Below are 14,946 nucleotides of genomic sequence, written 5' to 3'. Positions count from 1 at the left end.
CAACTAGATAGATTCTACCTTCCTGTAACGTTTCAGCCCGATTGGACCTTGTTTTCACACAAATGGACCCAGAATGAAGTGAAATTGTACTTCGTGCAACATAATTCTGGGTGCCATTTACAAACCATAAGTGCTAATGACTCCATTCCTTTTTGTGGTTGTAGGGGCTGTTGATTGGAGTATACTAAAACAAACCTGATCTCTCTAGGACATTCAGAAGCCAAGTTATAAGCCCACAAATGTGTAACTGGACTACTTCTTTAAATTGACACCAGATCCGGTGACCTTTGGGACATGGTTTGACCCCCTTAGGAAAGTGCTATCATCTTGAAACATTCAGATCACTTACAACTCAATAGATTCTACCTTCCTGTAACGTTTCAGCCTGATTGGACCTTGTTTTCACACAAATGGACCCAGAATGATGTGAAATTGTGCATCGTGCAACATAATTCTGGGTGCCATTTACAAACCATAAGTGCTAATGACTCCATTCCTTTTTGTGGTTGTAGGGGCTGTTGATTGGAGTACACTAAAACAAACCTGATCGCTCTAGGACATTCAGAAGCCAAGTTATAAGCCCACAAATGTGTAACTGGACTACTTCTTTAAATTGACACCAGATCCGGTGACCTTTGGAACATGGTTTGACCCCCTTAGGAAAGTGCTATCATCATGAAACGTTCAGATCACTTACAACTCAATAGATTCTACCTTCCTGTAACGTTTCAGCCTGATTGGACCTTGTTTTCACACAAATGAACCCAGAATGATGTGAAATTGTGCTTTGTGCAACATAATTCTGGGTGCCATTTAAAAACCATAAGTGCTAATGACTCCATTCCTTTTTGTGGTTGTAGGGGCTGTTGACTGGAGTACACTAAAACAAACCTGACCTCTCTAGGACATTCAGAAGCCAAGTTATAAGCCCACAAAGGTGTAACTGGACTACTTCTTTAAAGTGACACCAGGCCCGGTGACCTTTGGGACATGGTTTGACCCCTATAAGAATGTGCAATCATCATGAAACGTTCAGATCACTTTCAACTCAATAGATTCTACCTTCCTGTAACGTTTCAGCCTGATTGGACCTTGTTTTCACACAAATGAACCCAGAATGATGTGAAATTGTGCTTCGTGCAACATAATTCTGGGTGCCATTTACAAACCATAAGTGCTAATGACTCCATTCCTTTTTGTGGTTGTAGGGGCTGTTGATTGGAGTACACTAAAACAAACCTGATCTCTCTAGGACATTCAGAAGCCAAGTTATAAGCCCACAAATGTGTAACTGGACTACTTCTTTAAATTGACACCATATCCGGTGACCTTTGGGACATGGTTTGACCCCCTTAGGAAAGTGCTATCATCTTGAAACGTTCAGATCACTTACAACTCAATAGATTCTACCTTCCTGTAACGTTTCAGCCTGATTAGACCTTGTTTTCACACAAATGGACCCAGAATGATGTGAAATTGTGCTTCGTGCAACATAATTCTGGGTGCCATTTACAAACCATAAGTGCTAATGACTCCATTCCTTTTTGTGGTTGTAGGGGCTGTTGATTGGAGTACACTAAAACAAACCTGATCTCTCTAGGACATTCAGAAGCCAAGTTATAAGCCCACAAATGTGTAACTGGACTACTTCTTTAAATTGACACCAGATCCGGTGACCTTTGGGACATGGTTTGACCCCCTTAGGAAAGTGCTATCATCTTGAAACGTTCAGATCACTTACAACTCAATAGATTCTACCTTCCTGTAACGTTTCAGCCTGATTGGACCTTGTTTTCACACAAATGGACCCAGAATGATGTGAAATTGTGCTTCGTGCAACATAATTCTGGGTGCCATTTACAAACCATAAGTGCTAATGACTCCATTCCTTTTTGTGGTTGTAGGGGCTGTTGATTGGAGTACACTAAAACAAACCTGACCTCTCTAGGACATTCAGAAGCCAAGTTACAAGCCCACAAAGGTGTAACTGGACTACTTCTTTGAAGTGACACCAGGCCCGGTGACCTTTGGGACATGGTTTGACCCCCTATAGGAATGTGCGATCATCATGAAACGTTCAGATCACTTACAACTCAATAGATTCTACCTTCTTGTAACGTTTCAGCCTGATTGGACCTTGTTTTCACACAAATGGACCCAGAATGATGTGAAATTGTGCTTCGTGCAACATAATTCTGGGTGGCATTTACAAACCATAAGTGCTAATGACTCCATTCCTTTTTGTGGTTGTAGGGGCTGTTGATTGGAGTACACTAAAACAAACCTGATCTCTCTAGGACATTCAGAAGCCAAGTTATAAGCCCACAAATGTGTAACTGGACTACTTCTTTAAATTGACACCAGATCCAGTGAACTTTGGGACATGGTTTGACCCCCTTAGGAAAGTTCTATCATCGTGAAACGTTCAGATCACTTACAACTCAATAGATTCTACCTTCTTGTAACGTTTCAGCCTGATTGGACCTTGTTTTCACACAAATGAACCCAGAATGATGTGAAATTGTTCTTCGTGCAACATAATTCTGGGTGCCATTTAAAAACCATAAGTGCTAATGACTCCATTCCTTTTTGTGGTTGTAGGGGCTGTTGATTGGAGTACACTAAAACAAACCTGATCGCTCTAGGACATTCAGAAGCCAAGTTATAAGACCACAAATGTGTAACTGGACTACTTCTTTAAATTGACACCAGATCCGGTGACCTTTGGGACATGGTGTGACCCCCTTAGGAAAGCGCTATCATCATGAAACGTTCAGATCACTTACAACTCAATAGATTCTACCTTCTTGTAACGTTTCAGCCTGATTGGACCTTGTTTTCACACAAATGAACCCAGAATGATGTGAAATTGTGCTTCGTGCAACATAATTCTGGGTGCCATTTAAAAACCATAAGTGCTAATGACTCCATTCCTTTTTGTGGTTGTAGGGGCTGTTGATTGGAGTATACTAAAACAAACCTGATCTCTCTAGGACATTCAGAAGCCAAGTTATAAGCCCACAAATGTTTAACTGGATTACTTCTTTAAATTGACACCAGTTCCGGTGACCTTTGGGACATGGTTTGACCCTCTTAGGAAAGTGCTATCATCATGAAACGTTCAGATCACTTACAACTCAATAGATTCTACCTTCCTGTAACGTTTCAGCCTGATTGGACCTTGTTTTCACACAAATGGACCCAGAATGATGTGAAATTGTGCTTCGTGCAACATAATTCTGGGTGCCATTTACAAACCATAAGTGCTAATGACTCCATTCATTATTGTGGTTGTAAGGGCTGTTGATTGGATTACATTAAAACAAACCTGATCTCTCTAGGACATTCAGAAGCCAAGTTATAAGCCCACAAATGTGTAACTGGATTACTTCTTTAAATTGACAACAGTTCCAGTGACCTTTGGGACATGGTTTGACCCCCTTAGGAAAGTGCTATCATCATGAAACGTTCGGATCACTTACAACTCAATAGATTCTACCTTCCTGTAACGTTTCAGCCTGATTGGACCTTGTTTTCACACAAATGAACCCAGAATGATGTGAAATTGTGCTTCGTGCAACATAAATCTGGGTGCCATTTAAAAACCATAAGTGCTAATGACTCCATTCCTTTTTGTGGTTGTAGGGGCTGTTGATTGGAGTACACTAAAACAAACCTGACCTCTCTAGGACATTCAGAAGCCAAGTTATAAGCCCACAAAGGTGTAACTGGACTACTTCTTTAAAGTGACACCAGGCCCGGTGACCTTTGGGACATGGTTTTACCCCCTATAGGAATGTGCGATCATTTTGAAACGTTCAGATCACTTACAACTCAATAGATTCTACCTTCTTGTAGCGTTTCAGCCTGATTGGACCTTGTTTTCACACAAATGGACCCAGAATGATGTGAAATTGTGCTTCGTGCAACATAATTCTGGGTGCCATTAAAAAACCATAAATGCTAATGACTCCATTCCGTTTTGTGGTTGTAGGGGCTGTTGATTGGAGTACACTAAAACAAACCTGATCTCTCTAGGACATTCAGAAGCAAAGTTATAAGCCCACAAATGTGTAACTGGACTACTTCTTTAAATTGACACCAGATCCGGTGACCTTTGGGACATGGTTTGACCCCCTTAGGAAAGTTCTATCATCGTGAAACGTTCAGATCACTTACAACTCAATAGATTCTACATTCTTGTAACGTTTCAGCCTGATTGGACCTTGTTTTCACACAAATGAACCCAGAGTGATGTGAAATTGTTCTTCGTGCAACATAATTCTGGGTGCCATTTAAAAACCATAAGTGCTAATGACTCCATTCCTTTTTGTGGTTGTAGGGGCTGTTGATTGGAGTACACTAAAACAAACCTGATCGCTCTAGGACATTCAGAAGCCAAGTTATAAGCCCACAAATGTGTAACTGGACTACTTCTTTAAAATGACACCAGATCCGGTGACATTTGGGACATGGTTTGACCCCCTTAGGAAAGTGCTATCATCATGAAACGTTCAGATCACTTTCAACTCAATAGATTCTACCTTCCTGTAACGTTTCAGCCTGATTGGACCTTGTTTTCACACAAATGAACCCAGAATGATGTGAAAATGTGCTTCGTGCAACATAATTCTGGGTGCCATTTACAAACCATAAGTGCTAATGACTCCATTCCTTTTTGTGGTTGTAGGGGCTGTTGATTGGAGTACACTAAAACAAACCTGATCTCTCTAGGACATTCAGAAGCCAAGTTATAAGCCCACAAATGTGTAACTGGTCTACTTCTTTAAATTGACACCATATCCGGTGACCTTTGGGACATGGTTTGACCCCCTTAGGAAAGTGCTATCATCTTGAAACGTTCAGATCACTTACAACTCAATAGATTCTACCTTCCTGTAACGTTTCAGCCTGATTAGACCTTGTTTTCACACAAATGGACCCAGAATTATGTGAAATTGTGCTTCGTGCAACATAATTCTGGGTGCCATTTACAAACCATAAGTGCTAATGACTCCATTCCTTTTTGTGGTTGTAGGGGCTGTTGATTGGAGTACACTAAAACAAACCTGACCTCTCTAGGACATTCAGAAGACAAGTTATAAGCCCACAAAGGTGTAACTGGACTACTTCTTTGAAGTGACACCAGGCCCGGTGACCTTTGGGACATGGTTTGACCCCCTATAGGAATGTGCGATCATCATGAAACGTTCAGATCACTTACAACTCAATAGATTCTACCTTCTTGTAACATTTCAGCCTGATTGGACCTTGTTTTCACACAAATGGACCCAGAATGATGTGAAATTGTGCTTCGTGCAAAATAATTCTGGGTGCCATTTACAAACCATAAGTGCTAATGACTCCATTCCTTTTTGTGGTTGTAGGGGCTGTTGATTGGAGTACACTAAAACAAACCTGATCTCTCTAGGACATTCAGAAACCAAGTTATAAGCCCACAAATGTGTAACTGGACTACTTCTTTAAATTGACACCAGATCTGGTGACCTTTGGGACATGGTTTGACCCCCTTAGGAAAGTGCTATCATCTTGAAACGTTCAGATCACTTACAACTCAATAGATTCTACCTTCCTGTAACGTTTCAGCCTGATTGGACCTTGTTTTCACACAAATGGACCCAGAATGATGTGAAATTGTGCATTGTGCAACATAATTCTGGGTGCCATTTACAAACCATAAGTGCTAATGACTCCATTCCTTTTTGTGGTTGTAGGGGCTGTTGATTGGAGTACACTAAAACAAACCTGACCTCTCTAGGACATTCAGAAGCCAAGTTATAAGCCCACAAAGGTGTAACTGGACTACTTCTTTGAAGTGACACCAGGCCCGGTGACCTTTGGGACATGGTTTGACCCCCTATAGGAATGTGCGATCATCATGAAACGTTCAGATCACTTACAACTCAATAGATTCTACCTTCTTGTAACGTTTCAGCCTGATTGGACCTTGTTTTCACACAAATGGACCCAGAATGATGTGAAATTGTGCTTCGTGCAACATAATTCTGGGTGGCATTTAAAAACCATAAGTGCTAATGACTCCATTCCTTTTTGTGGTTGTAGGGGCTGTTGATTGGAGTACACTAAAACAAACCTGATCTCTCTAGGACATTCAGAAGCCAAGTTATAAGCCCACAAATGTGTAACTGGACTACTTCTTTAAATTGACACCAGATCCGGTGACCTTTGGGACATGGTTTGACCCCCTTAGGAAAGTTCTATCATCGTGAAACGTTCAGATCACTTACAACTCAATAGATTCTACCTTCTTGTAACGTTTCAGCCTGATTGGACCTTGTTTTCACACAAATGAACCCAGAATGATGTGAAAATGTTCTTCGTGCAACATAATTCTGGGTGCCATTTAAAAACCATAAGTGCTAATGACTCCATTCCTTTTTTTTGGTTGTAGGGGCTGTTGATTGGAGTACACTAAAACAAACCTGATCGCTCTAGGACATTCAGAAGCCAAGTTATAAGCCCACAAATGTGTAACTGGACTACTTCTTTAAATTGACACCAGATCCGGTGACCTTTGGGACATGGTTTGACCCCCTTAGGAAAGCTCTATCATCATGAAACGTTCAGATCACTTACAACTCAATAGATTCTACCTTCTTGTAACGTTTCAGCCTGATTGGACCTTGTTTTCACACAAATGAACCCAGAATGATGTGAAATTGTGATTCGTGCAACATAATTCTGGGTGCGATTTAAAAACCATAAGTGCTAATGACTCCATTCCTTTTTGTGGTTGTAGGGGCTGTTGATTGGAGTACACTAAAACAAACCTGACCTCTCTAGGACATTCAGAAGCCAAGTTATAAGCCCACAAAGGTGTAACTGGACTACTTCTTTAAAGTGACACCAGGCCCGGTGACCTTTGGGACATGGTTTTACCCCCTATAGGAATGTGCGATCATCTTGAAACGTTCAGATCACTTACAACTCAATAGATTCTACCTTCTTGTAGCGTTTCAGCCTGATTGGACCTTGTTTTCACACAAATGGACCCAGAATGATGTGAAATTGTGCTTCGTGCAACATAATTCTGGGTGCCATTTACAAACCATAAATGCTAATGACTCCATTCCGTTTTGTGGTTGTAGGGGCTGTTGATTGGAGTACACTAAAACAAACCTGATCTCTCTAGGACATTCAGAAGCCAAGTTATAAGCCCACAAATGTGTAACTGGACTACTTCTTTAAATTGACACCAGATCCGGTGACCTTTGGGACATGGTTTGACCCCCTTAGGAAAGTTCTATCATCGTGAAACGTTCAGATCACTTACAACTCAATAGATTCTAACTTCTTGTAACGTTTTAGCCTGATTGGACCTTGTTTTCACACAAATGAACCCAGAATGATGTGAAATTGTTCTTCGTGCAACATAATTCTGGGTGCCATTTAAAAACCATAAGTGCTAATGACTCCATTCCTTTTTGTGGTTGTAGGGGCTGTTGATTGGAGTACACTAAAACAAACCTGATCGCTCTAGGACATTCAAAAGCCAAGTTATAAGCCCACAAATGTGTGACTGGACTACTTCTTTAAATTGACACCAGATCCGGTGACCTTTGGGACATGGTTTGACCCCCTTAGGAAAGCGCAATCATCATGAAACGTTCAGATCACTTACAACTCAATAGATTCTACCTTCTTGTAACGTTTCAGCCTGATTGGACCTTGTTTTCACACAAATGAACCCAGAATGATGTGAAATTGTGATTTGTGCAACATAATTCTGGGTGCCATTTAAAAACCATAAGTGCTAATGACTCCATTCCTTTTTGTGGTTGTAGGGGCTGTTGATTGGAATATACTAAAACAAACCTGATCTCTCTAGGACATTCAGAAGCCAAGTTATAAGCCCACAAATGTGTAACTGGATTACTTCTTTAAATTGACACCAGTTCCGGTGACATTTGGGACATGGTTTGACCCTCTTAGGAAAGTGCTATCATCATGAAACGTTCAGATCACTTACAACTCAATAGATTCTACCTTCCTGTAACGTTTCAGCCTGATTGGACCTTGTTTTCACACAAATGAACCCAGAATGATGTGAAATTGTGCTTCGTGCAACATAATTCTGGGTGCCATTTACAAACCATAAGTGCTAATGACTCCATTCATTTTTGTGGTTGTAAGGGCTGTTGATTGGATTACATTAAAACAAACCTGATCTCTCTAGGACATTCAGAAGCCAAGTTACAAGCCCACAAATGTGTAACTGGACTACTTCTTTAAATTGACACCAGATCCGGTGACCTTTGGGACATGGTTTGACCCCCTTAGGAAAGTGCTATCATCATGAAACGTTCGGATCACTTACAACTCAATAGATTCTACCTTCCTGTAACGTTTCAGCCTGATTGGACCCTGTTTTCACACAAATGAACCCAGAATGATGTGAAATTGTTCTTCGTGCAACATAATTCTGGGTGCCATTTAAAAACCATAAGTGCTAATGACTCCATTCCTTTTTGTGGTTGTAGGGGCTGTTGATTGGAGTACACTAAAACAAACCTGATCGCTCTAGGACATTCAAAAGCCAAGTTATAAGCCCACAAATGTGTAACTGGACTACTTCTTTAAATTGACACCAGATCCGGTGACCTTTGGGACATGGTTTGACCCCCTTAGGAAAGCGCAATCATCATGAAACGTTCAGATCACTTACAACTCAATAGATTCTACCTTCTTGTAACGTTTCAGCCTGATTGGACCTTGTTTTCACACAAATGAACCCAGAATGATGTGAAATTGTGATTTGTGCAACATAATTCTGGGTGCCATTTAAAAACCATGAGTGCTAATGACTCCATTCCTTTTTGTGGTTGTAGGGGCTGTTGATTGGAGTATACTAAAACAAACCTGATCTCTCTAGGACATTCAGAAGCCAAGTTATAAGCCCACAAATGTGTAACTGGATTACTTCTTTAAATTGACACCAGTTCCGGTGACCTTTGGGACATGGTTTGACCCTCTTAGGAAAGTGCTATCATCATGAAACGTTCAGATCACTTACAACTCAATAGATTCTACCTTCCTGTAACGTTTCAGCCTGATTGGACCTTGTTTTCACACAAATGAACCCAGAATGATGTGAAATTGTGCTTCGTGCAACATAATTCTGGGTGCCATTTACAAACCATAAGTGCTAATGACTCCATTCATTTTTGTGGTTGTAAGGGCTGTTGATTGGATTACATTAAAACAAACCTGATCTCTCTAGGACATTCAGAAGCCAAGTTACAAGCCCACAAATGTGTAACTGGACTACTTCTTTAAATTGACACCAGATCCGGTGACCTTTGGGACATGGTTTGACCCCCTTAGGAAAGTGCTATCATCATGAAACGTTCGGATCACTTACAACTCAATAGATTCTACCTTCCTGTAACGTTTCAGCCTGATTGGACCCTGTTTTCACACAAATGAACCCAGAATGATGTGAAATTGTTCTTCGTGCAACATAATTCTGGGTGCCATTTAAAAACCATAAGTGCTAATGACTCCATTCCTTTTTGTGGTTGTAGGGGCTGTTGATTGGAGTACGCTATAACAAACCTGACCTCTCTAGGACATTCAGAAGCCAAGTTATAAGCCCACAAAGGTGTAACTGGACTACTTCTTTAAAGTGACACCAGGCCCGGTGACCTTTGGGACATGGTTTTACCCCCTATAGGAATGTGCGATCATCTTGAAACGTTCAGATCACTTACAACTCAATAGATTCTACCTTCTTGTAGCGTTTCAGCCTGATCGGACCTTGTTTTCACACAAATGGACCCAGAATGATGTGAAATTGTGCTTCGTGCAACATAATTCTGGGTGCCATTTACAAACCATAAATGCTAATGACTCCATTCCTTTTTGTGGTTGTAGGGGCTGTTGATTGCAGTACACTAAAACAAACCTGATCTCTCTAGGACATTCAGAATCCAAGTTACAAGCCCACAAATGTGTAACTGGACTACTTCTTTAAATTGACACCAGATCCGGTGACCTTTGGGACATGGTTTGACCCCCTTAGGAAAGTGCTATCATCATGAAATGTTCAGATCACTTACAACTCAATAGATTCTACCTTCCTGTAACGTTTCAGCCTGATTGGACCTTGTTTTCAAACGAACCCAGAATGATGTGAAATTGTGCTTCGTGCATCATAATTCTGGGTGCCATTTACAAACCATAAGTGCTAATGACTCCATTCCTTTTTGTGGTTGTAGGGGCTGTTGATTGGAGTACACTAAAACAAACCTGATCTCTCTAGGACATTCAGAAGCCAAGTTATAAGCCCACAAATGTGTAACTGGATTACTTCTTTAAATTGACACCAGTTCCGGTGACCTTTGGGACATGGTTTGACCCTCTTAGGAAAGTGCTATCATCATGAAACGTTCAGATCACTTACAACTCAATATATTCTACCTTCCTGTAACGTTTCAGCCTGATTGGACCTTGTTTTCACACAAATGGACCCAGAATGATGTGAAATTGTGCTTCGTGCAACATAATTCTGGGTGCCATTTAAAAACCATAAGTGCTAATGACTCCATTCCTTTTTGTGGTTGTAGGGGCTGTTGATTGGAGTACACTAAAACAAACCTGATCGCTCTAGGACATTCAAAAGCCAAGTTATAAGCCCACAAATGTGTAACTGGACTACTTCTTTAAATTGACACCAGATCCGGTGACCTTTGGGACATGGTTTGACCCCCTTAGGAAAGCGCAATCATCATGAAACGTTCAGATCACTTACAACTCAATAGATTCTACCTTCTTGTAACGTTTCAGCCTGATTGGACCTTGTTTTCACACAAATGAACCCAGAATGATGTGAAATTGTGATTTGTGCAACATAATTCTGGGTGCCATTTAAAAACCATGAGTGCTAATGACTCCATTCCTTTTTGTGGTTGTAGGGGCTGTTGATTGGAGTATACTAAAACAAACCTGATCTCTCTAGGACATTCAGAAGCCAAGTTATAAGCCCACAAATGTGTAACTGGATTACTTCTTTAAATTGACACCAGTTCCGGTGACCTTTGGGACATGGTTTGACCCTCTTAGGAAAGTGCTATCATCATGAAACGTTCAGATCACTTACAACTCAATAGATTCTACCTTCCTGTAACGTTTCAGCCTGATTGGACCTTGTTTTCACACAAATGAACCCAGAATGATGTGAAATTGTGCTTCGTGCAACATAATTCTGGGTGCCATTTACAAACCATAAGTGCTAATGACTCCATTCATTTTTGTGGTTGTAAGGGCTGTTGATTGGATTACATTAAAACAAACCTGATCTCTCTAGGACATTCAGAAGCCAAGTTACAAGCCCACAAATGTGTAACTGGACTACTTCTTTAAATTGACACCAGATCCGGTGACCTTTGGGACATGGTTTGACCCCCTTAGGAAAGTGCTATCATCATGAAACGTTCGGATCACTTACAACTCAATAGATTCTACCTTCCTGTAACGTTTCAGCCTGATTGGACCCTGTTTTCACACAAATGAACCCAGAATGATGTGAAATTGTTCTTCGTGCAACATAATTCTGGGTGCCATTTAAAAACCATAAGTGCTAATGACTCCATTCCTTTTTGTGGTTGTAGGGGCTGTTGATTGGAGTACGCTATAACAAACCTGACCTCTCTAGGACATTCAGAAGCCAAGTTATAAGCCCACAAAGGTGTAACTGGACTACTTCTTTAAAGTGACACCAGGCCCGGTGACCTTTGGGACATGGTTTTACCCCCTATAGGAATGTGCGATCATCTTGAAACGTTCAGATCACTTACAACTCAATAGATTCTACCTTCTTGTAGCGTTTCAGCCTGATCGGACCTTGTTTTCACACAAATGGACCCAGAATGATGTGAAATTGTGCTTCGTGCAACATAATTCTGGGTGCCATTTACAAACCATAAATGCTAATGACTCCATTCCTTTTTGTGGTTGTAGGGGCTGTTGATTGCAGTACACTAAAACAAACCTGATCTCTCTAGGACATTCAGAAGCCAAGTTACAAGCCCACAAATGTGTAACTGGACTACTTCTTTAAATTGACACCAGATCCGGTGACCTTTGGGACATGGTTTGACCCCCTTAGGAAAGTGCTATCATCATGAAATGTTCAGATCACTTACAACTCAATAGATTCTACCTTCCTGTAACGTTTCAGCCTGATTGGACCTTGTTTTCAAACGAACCCAGAATGATGTGAAATTGTGCTTCGTGCATCATAATTCTGGGTGCCATTTACAAACCATAAGTGCTAATGACTCCATTCCTTTTTGTGGTTGTAGGGGCTGTTGATTGGAGTACACTAAAACAAACCTGATCTCTCTAGGACATTCAGAAGCCAAGTTATAAGCCCACAAATGTGTAACTGGATTACTTCTTTAAATTGACACCAGTTCCGGTGACCTTTGGGACATGGTTTGACCCTCTTAGGAAAGTGCTATCATCATGAAACGTTCAGATCACTTACAACTCAATATATTCTACCTTCCTGTAACGTTTCAGCCTGATTGGACCTTGTTTTCACACAAATGGACCCAGAATGATGTGAAATTGTGCTTCGTGCAACATAATTCTGGGTGCCATTTACAAACCATAAGTGCTAATGACTCCATTCATTTTTGTGGTTGTAAGGGCTGTTGATTGGAGTACATTAAAACAAACCTGATCTCTCTAGGACATTCAGAAGCCAAGTTATAAGCCCACAAAGGTGTAACTGGACTACTTCTTTAAAGTGACACCAGGCCCGGTGACCTTTGGGACATGGTTTTACACCCTATAGGAATGTGCGATCATCTTGAAAGGTTCAGATCACATACAACTCAATAGATTCTACCTTCCTGTAACGTTTCAGCCTGATTGGTTCTTGTTTTCACACAAATGAACCCAGAATGATGTGAAATTGTGCTTCGTGCAACATAATTCTGGGTGCCATTTAAAAACCATAAGTGCTAATGACTCCATTCCTTTTTGTGGTTGTAGGGGCTGTTGATTGGAGTACACTAAAACAAACCTGACCTCTCTAGGACATTCAGAAGCCAAGTTATAAGCCCACAAAGGTGTAACTGGACTACTTCTTTAAAGTGACACCAGGCCCGGTAACCTTTGCGACATGGTTTTACCCCCTATAGGAATGTGCGATCATCTTGAAACGTTCAGATCACTTACAACTCAATAGATTCTACCTTCTTGTAGCGTTTCAGCCTGATTGGACCTTGTTTTCACACAAATGGACCCAGAATGATGTGAAATTGTGCTTCGTGCAACATAATTCTGGGTGCCATTTAAAAACCATAAGTGCTAATGACTCCATTCCTTTTTGTGGTTGTAGGGGCTGTTGATTGGAGTATACTAAAACAAACCTGATCTCTCTAGGACATTCAGAAGCCAAGTTATAAGCCCACAAATGTGTAACTGGACAACTTCTTTAAATTGACACCAGATCCGGTGACGTTTGGGACATGGTTTGACCCCCTTCGGAAAGTGCTATCATCATGAAACATTCAGATCACTTACAACTCAATAGATTCTACCTTCCTGTAACGTTTCAGCCTGATAGGACCTTGTTTTCACACAAATGAGCCCAGAATGATGTGAAATTGTGCTTCGTGCAACATAATTCTGAGTGCCATTTACAAACCATAAGTGCTAATGACTCCATTCCTTTTTGTGGTTGTAGGGGCTGTTGATTGGAGTACACTAAAACAAACCTGATCTCTCTAGGACATTCAGAAGCCAAGTTATAAGCCCACAAATGTGTAACTGGACTACTTCTTTAAATTGACACCAGATACGGTGACCTTTGGGACATGGTTTGACCCCCTTAGGAAAGTGCTATCATCATGAAACGTTCGGATCACTTACAACTCAATAGATTCTACCTTCCTGTAACGTTTCAGCCTGATTGGACCCTGTTTTCACACAAATGAACCCAGAATGATGTGAAATTGTTCTTCGTGCAACATAATTCTGGGTGCCATTTAAAAACCATAAGTGCTAATGACTCCATTCCTTTTTGTGGTTGTAGGGGCTGTTGATTGGAGTACGCTATAACAAACCTGACCTCTCTAGGACATTCAGAAGCCAAGTTATAAGCCCACAAAGGTGTAACTGGACTACTTCTTTAAAGTGACACCAGGCCCGGTGACCTTTGGGACATGGTTTTACCCCCTATAGGAATGTGCGATCATCTTGAAACGTTCAGATCACTTACAACTCAATAGATTCTACCTTCTTGTAGCGTTTCAGCCTGATCGGACCTTGTTTTCACACAAATGGACCCAGAATGATGTGAAATTGTGCTTCGTGCAACATAATTCTGGGTGCCATTTACAAACCATAAATGCTAATGACTCCATTCCTTTTTGTGGTTGTAGGGGCTGTTGATTGCAGTACAGTAAAACAAACCTGATCTCTCTAGGACATTCAGAAGCCAAGTTATAAGCCCACAAATGTGTAACTGGACTACTTCTTTAAATTGACACCAGATCCGGTGACCTTTGGGACATGGTTTGACCCCCTTAGGAAAGTGCTATCATCATGAAATGTTCAGATCACTTACAACTCAATAGATTCTACCTTCCTGTAACGTTTCAGCCTGATTGGACCTTGTTTTCAAACGAACCCAGAATGATGTGAAATTGTGCTTCGTGCATCATAATTCTGGGTGCCATTTACAAACCATAAGTGCTAATGACTCCATTCCTTTTTGTGGTTGTAGGGGCTGTTGATTGGAGTACACTAAAACAAACCTGATCTCTCTAGGACATTCAGAAGCCAAGTTATAAGCCCACAAATGTGTAACTGGATTACTTCTTTAAATTGACACCAGTTCCGGTGACCTTTGGGACATGGTTTGACCCTCTTAGGAAAGTGCTATCATCATGA

Source organism: Nothobranchius furzeri, chromosome 3 (genome assembly GCF_043380555.1).
Source record: "Nothobranchius furzeri strain GRZ-AD chromosome 3, NfurGRZ-RIMD1, whole genome shotgun sequence".
Taxonomy (NCBI): domain Eukaryota; kingdom Metazoa; phylum Chordata; class Actinopteri; order Cyprinodontiformes; family Nothobranchiidae; genus Nothobranchius; species Nothobranchius furzeri.
The sequence above is the reverse complement of the archived record's forward strand: the minus strand, read 5'-3'. Positions refer to the sequence as shown.